The following is an 11,789-nucleotide window of genomic DNA, read 5'->3' as shown; positions in this document are numbered from 1 at the left end:
TAGTAATGAATGGAATTTTTGAACTCATGCATGTCTTTAACAAGCAATGTGGCATTTCTATTAGCAATTTCTATTGCTATTTTGTGTGATTTCAAATACCAGTGTATGTGGTACTCCAAACATGTATATTTCTGGGCGATATTTAAGTTTAGGGAAAAATAGATTTCTATTTACATGAACTGATTAATGGATGTTTTGAAATTCGGTGAAAAACAACAAGAAAACACCACAAATGGGAACACAGGAACTCAGTGATTAAAGGACAGAGGCGTTAAAAGTCCATGACATTTGGTGAATCATAACTGCCGTAAGGTCTATGACATCAGATCTCCTTCTGCTTCCCCTATTTCCTGACTCTCCACGCCGGTATTTTCTGTGCGCTACAATATTACTCCCTATTTCGCTGAGATGTACTAACAAGTAAAGGTTGATGTCATCATGTGAACCAAATATAAGGAGAGTGTCTTTTAGGTGCTTTTCAGTCCAATTGTTCCCCTTTATTTATATTTTTTCAGGGACTTTTTTCTTTGGATAAGATATCAAGTAAAACAAGTTTTCTTTAATCGCCCCCACTTCCTGCTTTGTTCTTTCTCTGATTTACTGCTGAAGACCCCTCGACCTCTTAACTGTTTCATCCAGTCCAACATGACCTGCGGGAGCTAATGAATTCACTTCATTTTGCGCCTAGATTGTGTTTAATGTCGGCCTAATCTATAGGAAGCACATTGGCCTGACCCTCCTTGGCCAGCACACCAGCAATCATTCAGAGACCTTTCTTGATTAAAAAGACCAAATTAAACCAAAGCGCTGGTGCTATAAATACGAACAATACACTCAAAGTGTGAGCAGGAAGAAGGGGCCCTCCATTAGCCTGCACTGTAGTCGCCGATGATGGATACGATCGCCGGCCCTATTCAAACTGCAAATTTTACACATGATTGAGGCTCTATTGGATGTAATGAAATGGCCTTTCCTGAATATTGCACTTGAGTGGCTGCGAAACTCCTCGCACAATAGCTGCTATTATGGTTTTAGGCAGCAGGGCCGTTTTTCTTTGTGCTCAGGTCCAGGGTAGTGTTATTACCTCGGGGCCTCGGAGTGACCCAGAGGGCCTTGGTTTACTTGCTGTTATGGCCATGGCTGTCCAGTCCACCGGGAGCCATTGGCAGCGTGTTAATTGACCACCGAGATCACTCAACAGATTTATGGAAACATGGAGGGGTCTTAGGAGACTTCCAGGGGAGAGGAAGCCAACGCTTGGATCTGTGTGGCGGGGTCGACGGTGGTGGTGGTGTTGGTGCTTTACGACTGGAAACATTTCTTAGCTCACTACAGTACAGGTTCATAGAAGCGGCTCTACTGACACACAAACACACACTAACACACACACACACACCTTAACACATATGAACACTCATACAAATACAAACACACACAAAAACACACCCACACCCACACACACACACACACACACACACACACACACACACACACACACTCACCCAAGCCGTGGTTATTCTCCCAGCCACTCAAAGAGAAACATAACATCATGTGCTTGTTGTGGTGTGTAGAGGAGAGAAACTAAATCTGTCATTTTATTTCTGTGTGACCTAGATAGTGTTTCTTTTCCCATACAGATGTGTATGGATTTGCATGGGGGAAGGGTATAGGGGGGAGCTGTCTGCTATCCAGACTAGGCTGTGGTTAGCAGGACCCATCTGGTCCGCTTACATCAGCTTTGTTATCTGGCGCTGCAGGCATGGTAGAAAGTCATGACAATCGCCTACAACCCTATATTACAATGGAGAGGGAGTGCCAGGTACGACTGATGGTGGAACATGGTAATGCCTGACAGGTCTCCGCTGTCGGCAAAGCCTTTGTTGTCGTTGTTGTTGTTGCTTGTTGTCGTTTGCTGTACGTCCTGCGACATCGTGTGTGTAGTCAGTATGTGCACGCATTAGCTCATACCCATCTGCGTCGGGCCCATGCGTCTGCACACACTCTTAATTCTTTATAATCCCTCTCTCTGTTGGCTTGCCCCCGAGCCAACGCACTGTCTACGGTATCACTCAACACTGTGCAAGGAAAACACGGAGCAGACAGCATGGCAACGGCGGCTCTCGTTTGAAAGCAACATAAACGGACATTGGCGTTGGAGTCATGAAAGGATCCTTCTGCTCACTCAGGTAAGAGATGTCTTAATGGTCGCCTCGCCCTTTGTCTCCCTCCCTGGCATCCAACGTCATTCCACCCTTTATCAGTGCACAAGGATGAGCAGCGAATTGTGTTTACCGTTCCTGATGCACTGCACAATACGGTGGAATGGAACGGCCAGGCATGCCAATCGCTTCGAGCGGGGAAAGTGCTCGGGGAACGTGCTTTCCCAGTTTGCCGCGCAGCAGAAACTGGTAATTGCCGTGGGATAGCCAATCGCTCTCCAGCAATTAAGTGTGTGACGCCCACTTAATGAAATGCACTCGTTAAGACTTTGACACGCCCGTTGTGTTGTGCTGTCCTGCGCGGTGCCTTCACTGCAGTCACTGAACACAGAACCACGGCTCCAACGGCCCTGGTGTGTTACACACCGCCGACTCCCCTGGAGGTGGAGAACGCGCCGGCTCCCATCAAGGCTTTATGATCCATTAACTGCCAGGCATTAGAACCGCGAGAGCGCCCCTTGCTTGCCAACTGGCACGCAACCTCATGCATGTAACACACACACGGCCTCGGCCGGAGGAGTCTCCCCTTCCCCTCCCATGTCTTGCTGATCGCACACATGTTGTGTTAGCTCATGCTGGGTGGGTGCCGGTGGTGTGGTGTGGAGCGAGGCGCGTGACACGGTGGTGAACGGGTGGAGGGGTGCAGGCAGCGCATGAGGCAGGCTCTGGGCTGGCTGCGGACGGGCCTGGGAAGAGGGAGGTGCCTGCCCGAGCGGTTGGATGGTTTGGGTGGAGACGGCAGCATTTACTGTAGACTACTGCAGACACAAGTATGCGCAAAACCCCACCCTAGGGCAAGCGATCAAGCCCTCTGTCATCGGCGTCTTTATCACGCAGACGGAGATTGATACCCGGGGTCGGGTTGCCGGGGTTTTCTCTGGGGAAAAGAGACTCCCGTTTTTCAAACACTTGGAGAGAAAAGAGAGAGTCCTATTAAGCGTTTTATTGTTTTATTCATGTTGGCCGGCGAGGCCCAGATGTATCTGTGTAAAAACGCAGGGCGGCCACTCAGCGCTCCTCCATCTTGTGGTATTTGATTGACGAATGGCAGGAATGTCTGCAAATGAGACGGAATGGAATTGAACAGACGTTTTTTGCGGTCGCAGCAACAAGTCTGCCGTAGTTGTTCTACTCCCCTCTGCAGTTGCATTTTTTCCCACAGCATTTTCTATTGTTCGGTGGGTGAATAATTGAGTCATATTTCATGTTCTGAGGCATGGCGGGGTGAGTAATCAAGAAGAGAAATGAACGCCACCGCAGAATTCGTGGTACGGATGATGAAATGAGTTGTCGTTACTCCTCCACGGTTTACAGTTGTCGTGGTAATTGCTTATTGTCTAATTTTCAGGCTGGATTTAAATCTTCAGACTAATCCTGGTCTTGAATGTAATCCTTGTGAATTTAATCGGTTTTTCCCAAGCAGCAGCAGCAGCGCCTCCCCCAGTATGAATCAGACCTGTCACATAGTATGTCCCCACCCATGATATGTACTCCGTCAGTCGAATTAGCCTCAGACAGAAAAACCAACAGCAAAACAATGCAAGTCATTTCCAAGAGGGGGCTGAAAGCATTCCCACACAGAGAGCACATATACGGCAATCAGTTGATGTCAAACGCACGTTACTTTTGCAAGGCAGCCATCACTTTAATTTAACAAGGAGTTCAGAGTACTTAGGGTACTTATTTGCTCGTTGGAGGACAAGGCGGGAAAATCTGTGGTGGGTAAAAAGTGACAGCTTTTAATCTGCGTGCCATCTTTGAGAAGACAGCTCTGATAAACGTATTTTCATGTGCATTCAGAATGCACCACTCTCCCTGAAGACTGAGATAAAGACACACAGCCCCATCAGTGGAGAAACAAGGCAGCATGAGGGAGAGAGAGAGAGAGAGAGAGAGAGAGAGAGAGAGAGAGAGAGAGAGAGAGGGGTGGAGTGGGCATGAGCACCGTAATGAAAGAGAGGACAGAAAGGACAATGGTTCAAAGCCTCAGACTATGTATTTGATCCATTGTCCTTCCTGGTCTTTGGAGACCACCACCATCAAGGAGTCATCTTACTCCAGTTCAAAAGCCTCTGTCCAGCTAAGATGCCCTGGGAGATTAAGTTCAGGTGGAGCGGCCGAGGTTGGAGGAGGTTTGTGGTGGGTGGGGCAGCGGCAGGTGGTGGTCGCAGGGGGGTGGGCGGGGTGAAGGCATTCATTTATTGTTTGGGGGCTCTTTGAGCGAACACAGACCACAGTTAAGCGAAACTGTACCTCTTAAAATGGCTGCATTTAGTAGCCGTGCTCTTGTGTTGCGGCTCCCTTTATACTGTACTCTCTCTAGAGGTTTCCATTGTGCGTCAATGTTTGGTGGAACAGCCTCCAAACTGTCTTGAATGAACCTATGTAGCGGGGTCTTTTTTCACTATTTCACTGAGCGCTCACCTGAATGTGAGCCTCATTATTTCACTGAGCGCTCACCTGAGCATTAGCTCGCCTATACTTTTATTTGTTTTAGATCACAATGAATCATTACAACTTTTACAGTCCTCCCCTCTTGTGTAATTAACATGCGTGTCGCAGTGAAGGAATGGATGGGAGTGGATCTTGAGAAACATGCCATTGAAAAACCAAAGGAAAAAACATCTCGCCGGCTCACCACTGCCGCCGCCACAATGAATGAGAATTAGAGGAAGCGAATAAAACAATGCAGTGATTTACTGACAATAACAACATTGTCACGGCCGTGCATCACAGTTTCACACTCATGGATTCCTGGCGTCATTGTAATAATGGTTTAGGTTTGTGCAACTTTCTCATCCCAGCACACAAATGAGAGGCATTTTTCAACCATAAATGTAGGACTGCACACGATGGACATAATTGTGGTTCCTTGTGCGAAAGAATTAATGATGAAGTGAAAGGCAACTTGCTATTGTGTTGCATCTTCTGTCAATGGTATCTCATGTAGATTATATATTTCCGAATGAGTGTGCTCTCATATGCAGCGCAAAGCTTCAGCTCACACACCTACACACACACACACACACACAGACAGAAAGACACACACAGAGAAATACTTTGTTCAATAAGGGTGCTCCCATATGCAGCTCAAGCTTAAGCTCACATGCACACACAGACAGAGAGAGAGAGAGAGAGACAGAGAGACAGACAGACAGACAGACAGACAGACAGACAGACAGACAGACAGACAGACAGACAGACAGACAGACAGACAGAGAGAAAGACAGACAGACAGACAGACAGACAGACAGACAGACAGACAGACAGACAGACAGACAGAGAGACAGACAGAGAGACAGACAGACAGACAGACAGACAGACAGACAGACAGACAGACAGACAGACAGAGAGAAAGACAGACAGACAGAGAGACAGACAGAGAGACAGACAGACAGACAGACAGACAGACAGACAGACAGACAGACAGACAGAGAGAAAGACAGACAGACAGACAGACAGACAGACAGACAGACAGACAGACAGACAGACAGACAGACAGACAGACAGACAGACGCACGCACGCACGCACGCACGGAAGCACGCACGCACGCACACGCACACACACACACACACACACACACAGAAACAGACAGACACGCACACACACACACGCACACACACACACAGAAACAGACAGACACACACACACACACACATTAACCTAAAATAGTGTTAAAATCTCCCACAACCATGAGCACATTCACCAACGCCCCGACCCCCCACCCCCACCCCCACCCCCACCCCCACCCCCACCCCCACCCCCACCCCCACCCCCACCCCCACCCTCACAGTGCTCTGAATGGGCCCGGGCTAGAGATGCTATCTGGCCTTAGAGAGGATGTTTGGGGTGGGGAAGTGGAAGGGCTGATGGTGGGGGGGGGGGGGGGGGGGGGAGGGATTGACTGTGCCAATAGAGCGTCAGCAGAGTGTCGACACTGCAGATCTCAGGCCAGCCGCGGGTTGAGCTCCAGGGCTGAACACTGACCCTGCACACCCACAAAGACCCTCACCCCAGGCACGGGCCACCGGGGGGCGGGGGGGGCGGGGGGGCCGGGGGGGGGGGGGGGGGACGCACACCGCTGGGAAAACCACAGGCGCTGTCGCGGCCATCGCTCCCCTGGCTAATTGGAATGACAGTTGAAGACCGGTGGGGGTGGCCGTGTTTTTCTACCTCTTTGTTCCCCGCGGCGAGCGGAGCACAAAGATATGCCGTGGCCCCGGCCAGGGATGACATCGCCGCGGCCGTGTGTATGCTGTCTGGCCCCGGGATCTCTGGCCCCGATACAATACGGACTTCCTGTCCGCAATCAGACCCCCCCCTTCAGTCCCGGCATTCCAGCTGGGGGTGGGGATGGGAGGGAGGGAGGGAGGGAGAGAGGGAGGGGAGGGGGGGGGTGAGGGCTGGGTGGGGTATTGATGGGCACATTCACAAAGAGGGAGAGGGAGAGAGAGAGAGAGAGAGAGAGAGAGAGAGAGAGAGAGAGAGAGAGAGAGAGACCGACAGACAGACAGACAGACAGAGAGAGACAGACAGACAGAGACAGAGAGAGAAACAGAGAGTGGGATGGGGGAAAGAAAGAGAGAGAAACAGAGAGAGAGAGAGACAGAGACAGAGAGAGAGAGAGAGACAGAGAGCGTGGGATAGAATGGGATGGCCTACGTTAGCATGGGGGCCATGCGACTCCGACGCAGCGCACGAGAGCGAAACGCTGTAATCACACAGGCAACAAGTGAGGCTGCTCCTCGCTAACCCTAACTACCAGCCCCTGCTCCTCCGCTGTCCCTTCTCCGTGGCCCGTGCGGTCATCCGTCATTAAGGCTTTCTCCGCGGCAGGCAGACTGCTGATTTGCCGAAGTGTGGGCAGCTCTTTCTGATCCGTTTCCCCTGCTCGCTGGAACAGATGCTCTGGGACAGCCCTGGGGGGGCTGGCCAGACTGCAGATGTAACAGCACTCTGCTCTTGTGCTGTTAGCATTAGATCTGCGGTCAGCCGTCGCATTGCTAGTGTGTGAATGCTTTTGGCGCTGCGGCGAGCAGAGACAAGAGGCATTTCATGTGTGAGTTGTTGAATTAGTTGTAATTAGTTTACTCTAGCTGCTTGAATGTGATGTGAATGTGCACACAGAGAGGTTTGGACGGCTGCCGGAGAATGGATGTGTTATTGGTTATTAAGCGGCAATTTGGGCAATTTCACTCTCAGGTTTTTTTTCAGATAGATAATCAGATTTGCCATAATGGAATTTATGACTTCACAACGCGCCATTTGTTTGTGAAAAGATCTGTGCAGATTTTAAGATTTATTACCAGAAGGTTTTGCATGATGCCCATTACTGGGAAAATAAACACTGAATTAAAAAAAGTTGCAAAAATGTGAGGTTTATAGTATCCCTTTACAGAAGAAGAAAGAATTATTGATGGCACATTTTTGTATAATTGTATATGAATTCTGGTCTTACGTTTCTCCAAAGGCATAGATCCAAAAAATATCCATTTATACAGTGAACATTAAAAAAAGTCACAACTGCACTGATTAACGTCTCTTAATTAACGTCTCTTAATTAAACAAAGAGTGACTCCCAAACACACCGTCCTGTTTGACCACGTGGTCGCAGTTTTAGACTAGGAGGAGCTGTGCTGTTGCTATTCGAAGGACCAGGGTGCAAAGACGACTTCTGCACTCTCCTGTTTCACCCGAGGTCAAGGTTAAAGGTCCTGCTTCAGCAACCCGAGTGCTAAAACAATCTGCCGCTGTCTAGCTCGCATTAATGGCCTTCAGAGGCCGAGCACAGGAAGAGAACACCATCAACCGGCCTCGACACCACCCGAGGGCACACACTCTGTTCCGGAAGAAACCCCACCTCCAAGGTTTTATTGAGAATCCGAAACGACAAACATAGAATCTTTTTTTAAACAGACCTCTCCCCCCCCCCCCCCCCCCCCCCCTCTCTCTTTCTTTTGTAGTCTGCAGTACTAATGACTTGATTCAACGGTAGGCAATAACATAGCGTTTCCTCCCCCCTGTGTGTGTGTGTGAGTGCGTGAGTGCGTGTGTGCGTGTGTCGGACAGCCACACTCCAGACACAATAAGGGGACATCATCAAACGCGCGAGGAAACGAGGAGGGCATTTCCAGATCCGTAAAAGAACGCCATTGTTTATCATCGTAACCGCTGATTGTGCTCTGCCGGGCCATAAATATGCCCCTGTTCTGAAAAGCCCTTTCCGACCGAGGAAATGAACCGCCATTGTGCTGCCGCTTCCTAATTGAGCAGCGATGGAAGCTCAGGTTTCGCCGCTCCATACCCCCTCTCGGGGAAATGAAAAGGACCTCGCTGCCTTTCTCCGACCAAACCTTGGCAGTCTTCACACAGACGTTTAACTGAGGCAAAAGCGGGGGTAGGGTCTTCTAGGGTTTTTTGGGGGATGGGGGAGACGGTGGGAGGGTTGTTTGATCCCATTATGTTCCCAGGTCTTTGTCACTGCCTATTGTGGGTGCTGATTACCTGAGGTATCACACTCTCACGGGTGGGCTCCTCTGCGTGCCAGCCCGCGTGATGTGAGGAGTTTAACTTTATTAATGGTTCTCAGGTGGGGGGGGGCAGAGGGAGCGTGGGAGGGGAGGGGGAGAGAGGGAAGGAAGGGGAGGGAGGGAGGGGGGAAGAGAGAGAGAGGGAGGGGGAAGAGAGAGAGAGGGAGGGGGGGGAGAGAGAGGGAGAGAGATAGAGGGAGAGAGAGAGAGAGAGAGATAGTAGGTGAGGGTGTGAAAGACTGAGAGACAGAGAAAGAAAAGTGTGTGTTTGTGTGTGTGTGTGTGTGTGTGTGTGTGTGTGTGTGTGTGTGTGTGTGTGTGTGTGGTGTGTGGTGTGTGGTGTGTGGTGTGTGGTGTGTGTGTGTGTGTATGGTGTGTGTGTGTATGGTGTGTGTGTGTGTGTGTGTGTGTGTGTGTGTGTGTGTGTGTGTGTGTGTCTTTGTGCGTGCGCTTGCCTTTGATTGTGTTTCTAACGCAATTATAATGATTACTCAATGTTAAAATCACTACAAAAGGTGACAACCCGCTGCCTTTGATGGAGTACACTTATAATAAGTTGCGGTGCAGAACATCTCAGTAGTATGCTATGACAAGATAAGTCATAAGACAAGACTTCATAACATCACTATTACTGGCATATGTATTCGTAACATCAGCATTATTGGCAGTAGTATTCGTAACATCCGCATTATTGGCAGTAGTATTCGTAACATTAGTATAATTGGCAGTAGGATTCGTGACATATGTATTACTGGTAGAAGTATTCATAACATTATTTTCCCCAGAGGAGACCTTTGGATTCTGCAGCGATAAGAAAGAAAGAAAAATACTTCCACTACTATTCCGTCAATACTGACTGTGTTCATGTGGAGCATGTTTTTTCAACCTGCGTGAATATCCAATTCGTCACACATCGTGTCCTGCTAAGAGGTGCTGCTGTGTAGGTGAGTGGTGTGGGGGTGCTGCTAGTAGTTCCATGAGTTTGGTAACAGTGCGTGGTGCAGCATGACTTACAAACAGCTGGGAAAGTGGTTACAGCATCCACACGCAGCTTCTGACTCCCCGCACAGCTGCCCTGAAAGCGATCCGAGACCCGAGAATCACACACACACACACACCAGGACGCACACACACCAGGACACACACACACACACACACACGCGCGCGCACACACACACACACAGACGCACGCACAAACACACAGAGATGCACACACAACCAGACATGGAGGAATACAGTCTATACCCCATGCCACCCACGCACGTACACACACACACACGCACATGCTAACCACACCTACACACAAACACACACTAACACACACCCCCAGACATGGAGACACACACTTAACCCCAGCCACCCACGCATATACACGCTAACATAGACACACACAAGTTTATACACATACACACGCAGACATGACCACCCACCCCTCGCACACACACGCACACGCACACACACACACACACGCTCACACCTGCGCTCCACTGTGTGTGACTCAACTCCTCCCATGGCGAGATGTAAACGTTACGTTTTCACATGGTATGTCTGGCCTGCAGGTAAAGACACAAACCAAATGATCCAGAGGTGTGGGTGCCTGCCTTACTGACTAATTACAAGGGGAATCGTGTTCGCTTTAAAGTCTTTTATAGGTGGTCTTTGATTACAACCTTTGTTCTAACTCAAGGTCTATGAAAAACACTTATTTATTAATCCTTGCCTCACATGCTATGGTACACAAATAGCGCTTTAGAGAAGGTTGTTCACTGCAGTGTGGTGTTCAAATCTAAACAACGCTATCTTGAAAGGGTTAGGATGCACCACAAAATAAACTAACACTCAGTCGAAATGCCTAAATGTATTTTGTTGTAATCTATTTATATGATGCAATACATTATTTATGTATTACAACCTCTGAGGCCTTGCGTGCAGAGAGCAGAACCATTAACCTGCCACCAAGCTGTTTTCTCCCATCAATAACCATGGGTGAAAACACCCCGCGTTTGTCCAAAACCCAACCATGACCACCGCTATAGCTACGGTACTTAGACCTGTGACAGCTGTTGCCACCTGCTCACCATATCCTCCTCCACCAAAGAGGATAATTCAATCTGAAACCACTTCCCTCCCCCCCCCCCCCCCTCCCCCCCTTGCTCCAAAGGATGTCCCCCTCTTCCAACATCTGCCCTTAGCCCTTCTGCTCAATACAGGAAGGCCGATCACCTGTCAGCCTCGATTCACACCCGATCAATACCGTGATGGGAGTCATGAAAGGGGACAGGGACAGGGGGAGCGGGGGGGGGGGGTAAAAGAGAGGAGGATTCAATGGCTCACACAATAGAGGAGGTTGGAAATCCTTAAGCCTGTTTGGGGGGAAAATAGGTCAGCCAGCGCCCTGGCAGCTGTTGGCGAAGTGCTCCACGTCCCCGGGCCCGGCGGCCTGGCCTGTCGCTCGCCGTATTGAACGCTCTTTGTGCCGCCCCCCCCCCTGTCCCCCCGTCCCCCGCCCGGGCGCTGCTAATCGGCCCTTTCTCCGAGTGCTACAATTGATTTGCGCTGATTTCTATGAAGGCGCGCAGAAGACGTCGACAGGGGGAATCTCCAAAGGGAACTGGCAGCCAGGAACCAGGCATTGTCCCCCCTGGTCGAGGAATATCTCGCTCTCTCTCTCTCTCGGTTAAACACCCGTGACAGTCCGCTTTGAAACGGGTGTCCGATGAAGCGCGGATGTTTTTGCTGGCTTGATGTCCGACTGACCGTCCCTCAACCACCCCCCCCCCCCTGACCGGGACACACCCGCCGGCACAGCAGTGAAGGCGGCGTAACCCCCACAAAGGTGAGTCCGTCACACACAGGTTGTGTTTAGGTGAGGTAGACACCTCACCTAGGGCAGGCTGTTAGAAAACCAGCACACATCAACAGAATGTGTTTGATTCTGACTTTTTGGCACTATCTGTATCATTGTGTGTTTGTGTTCAAAGCTGTCTGCGAAACACAGTCTCCCCAGGGGAGAAATTGTCAAAAGGTGATAACCCTGTC

The sequence above is a fragment of the Gadus macrocephalus genome, chromosome 15, assembly GCF_031168955.1.
Source record: "Gadus macrocephalus chromosome 15, ASM3116895v1".
Lineage (NCBI taxonomy): Eukaryota > Metazoa > Chordata > Actinopteri > Gadiformes > Gadidae > Gadus > Gadus macrocephalus.
The sequence above is the reverse complement of the archived record's forward strand: the minus strand, read 5'-3'. Positions refer to the sequence as shown.